The sequence below is a fragment of the Triticum aestivum genome, chromosome 4D, assembly GCF_018294505.1.
Source record: "Triticum aestivum cultivar Chinese Spring chromosome 4D, IWGSC CS RefSeq v2.1, whole genome shotgun sequence".
In the NCBI taxonomy this organism is placed as follows: domain Eukaryota; kingdom Viridiplantae; phylum Streptophyta; class Magnoliopsida; order Poales; family Poaceae; genus Triticum; species Triticum aestivum.
In genome coordinates, this window is record NC_057805.1 from 123,839,720 (window position 1) to 123,843,213 (window position 3,494).

The following is a 3,494-nucleotide window of genomic DNA, read 5'->3' on the forward strand; positions in this document are numbered from 1 at the left end:
GGAATTCTTCTGATCCCAGATCCAATAGAAGTTTTGAGGTAAGAGGTACCGTGAGCAGATTTCTTTGTTCGATACCCAGTTTTTGATCTCGCAAGCAAGGAAATCGAAGAATAGCTCAGTATTATTACATCTCCCTCCGATAATGAGTGGTAGTGAGCTCTGCCCTAGAGAATGAAGACTCCAAGCAGCATCTCAGTCTCGATATTTGCCTTTTCGGGAGACGACTTGTGATAAGCAAGTCAGCCATGTCTTAAAGAAGTAGTGGGAGTGCATGGTTATAAAGGAAGGCGCAAGTGTATTACGGAGCGAAGAAGCTTTAGAGAAAGTTCTACCTCGCGGGTGAAACCATAGATTGGAAGGTGTAGGTCACTCACCCGTGTAAACAAAGCGAAATCATAGAGCATAGCTCGTTTGTAATGCCCCTGTCCGAACTGACCACAGGATTTAGGTCGTCCCGACCAGTAACAAAGGAGAAATTCCCCTGCTTGTTAGGAGTTCCTTTAGTTTGCAGTTGAGTGCAGCCGGATGGTTCTCTCTGTGTATTCCTGAAAAAGTGATTGGAGGTTCGTTGCTCACCTTAAGTCATTATCAACCAAAACTCATAGAGAAAGGGATCCGCAAAACCCCTCGCCATTACCGTATGAGCAGGTTTTAAAGCCTGCAAGTTAAGTTGTTGGCTGCTCTTAGCGATTGAGTGCCAACATGAGACCTATTTGTTAGCTTTGAACCGAAAAGGTCCCTCAACCATAGCGTGATACGAACCAGTGGCTTCCCTACCGAAACCAAAGAAATCCTCTGGGCGGGTTCCTTATCTTTACTTAATATGGAACCGAGACCTTGACTTCTTCTTATCAGACTGAAGAGGGGAACCTCATGACCCAGGATACAAGCACTATTATCTTCTTATAAGGGAAGTGAGGTGATTGTAAGCAAAAGGAGGAGGAATAGTTTCTCATACCGAGATCAAAAACTCAAGCGCCATCCGTTTCCTATTTGATTTCAGAACAGCGGAATATCATCACCCGTGGTTCACTTGAGCATGAATAGAGTTCGGTCTCCTTATGAATTCAAGTTGGTAAAGAAGTGGACTTCGGAGCTTTCGCTACAACCCCTCCAAGGCGGGCAACTGTCTCATTTGACACTAGCACTTAAATAAAGAAAGGTAGGAAGGGCTCCCTCCCTATAATGAAATGGGCTTCTTTAAATTATGCAATACGTTCACCAGTCTCGGATCTTTAGAAAAAGGAACCAATCCTATTTCGGCACTCTTTAGAGGCTATCGCTCGTTTACCGCAGATCTCTATCCCACAGCTGGCTAATAAAATCGCCTTGGCAATGTGTCAAGTCCTTTCAGTCAGAGTTCAACTCTTCAGCGAAAGTGAAAAATCTACGGTCATCCATCCGCGGAGGTAGCCATGGACTCCATAGTATATGTTGGTAGCTAGCGTACAGGCTTGATGTGAGGGGGGGTTGTTACCTATTCTATTCCCTTGCTTGGATAAAAACACCCATCTTTCCGTACGAAAGACACGCAACTAGAGCAACTTGATATTACGTATGTAGACCTGGCCTCCCTCAATAATAGCTGGCTCACCCGATTGACGATTTTCAAAGATCTACGCCAAGCGCCTCGAAGCGGGGATCCACTTTTTACTACTTTAGAAAGTGAGAAGCCTTTGGCTTGATTTCTTCTGTGGCTTCTTTATGTTTACCCACGCCGCGGCTATTCAATAAAAGGATTGGTAGTTAGTTGCCTCACCCTATTGGTTGTTGGTTTTCTTTCTCCTCTGCGTTCGTGAAAAGCTAGTATGCTCGCGGAAATCGTCTAAAGGAAACTACTCGCTAACTCGCTAACAAGACGGACTTCTTCCTCTGGCTCTGCCAGGCTATGCTGCTCGCCTAAATCGGTATCAATAACTTCTATCGTACTTCGACCTCTCATTGGAATGATAAGTTGGCTACGACGAACTAATAAGTTTCTCTTCTTGTCACCTTCTTTAAGCCTTTCCTTCTGCTTCCATCGAGAAATATATATAGATAAGCTTGGAGAAGCGATTAAGGTGTTTCCACTCTTTGGTTGTTCAATATGCGAAGACCGTGTCAATCACTACACCAGTGATACGAAAAGCAAGCATTCTTCTCCAGCTGATGTACCGACGCCTCACTACTACTTAATTAGTGAAAGATACGTTGGGATGTTTTCAATTCTCCATCAAGAGGCGGGCAACTATCTCTTTTAACACTAGACTTCGGATCGCCTTCCTACTAGTTTTCTTCTCGGTCTCCCCAACTAGGGGAAACCTCAAAGCAAACAACAGAGCAACACCTATCTTTTTTCTTTAAGCACTGAACATCCGGATCCCCTTCCGACTTGCTTTTCCGGGCACTGGTCTTTCTAACAACTGGAACTCGTCTCCCTTTTCCTGATTCGCATCTTCTTCGGCTTTTGCTACGGTCTGTTCCTTCCTTCAGTCAGTCCTTCCTTCAAGATTTTTGCCTGCGGATCTCTCTCTTCAAAACATATATATCTTTCGGCGCCAGTCTTTCCTGCCTTACCTTAACCCCGCTTTCACGTGGCGAATCGGTATGAGGTTTCAGTGATCACTTTACGGTATTCTTTAAGCTTTCTTGGTCACCGGACAGAGTGAGAACTGCTCAGCTTGCTTTCTTTCCCTAGCACACACTTAGTAGATAGTAGGCACAGGTCCGCTAAGAGCTCATCGAACCTGACTTGTAGAGTGAGACCTGTGCTCGATATGGTTCATTTCAGTGCTCTTTCTCTCGGTATCATTCACCACATGCCTGTGATCGATCTCTCTCAAGCTAGGTTTGGTATCGGTATCGGTGAAGTCCGTCATTGAATTGAAGTGGTAGAGTGGTAAGTGGGCGTACGGTCTATGTATTTCCTATCAGTGGCATTAGTTCCTTTTCATTCTCTAGATAGGCAGAACAAGCTTCTCTTTATATTCTATTCTAGAAAGGATCAATTAGATTCTCATCTCCTATTTGTTTGAGCCATTCATTATAGTGGTGGTGCCGGGAAGGCAGCTTAGCACTCTAGTCCTTTTGAGTAAGGAATTGTAGCATGGGCAGGCAATCTCTTCGATTGATTCCCCTCCAGGAATTACTTGAATTAATTAGTCGGCCCACGAAGTGAAATATTGAACTTAACCTATAAATAACTAGTATCTCAAAAACCAAATAAAAGGCTTTCTTTTAAGCTTGTTAATGGAATTCCACAGGAGTCAAGCGCTAGCAAAGAAGAATTGGAAATCAGTCGCTTCCCTTCTGGACTCAAGTCAGCAGAAGAGTGAACTTCATATTAATAGGTAAATCCTACATCAAGCGGAAAAGCCATGATGTTTCCACTCCATTTTCATTACGAAGATGTAGTACGTCAGGATCTGTTGCTCAAACTGAATCACGCCAATGTTATGGAAGTTCCTGGATTGTTTGAAATAAGATTAGTACCAAAAGCTCCCTATGACCCTTTG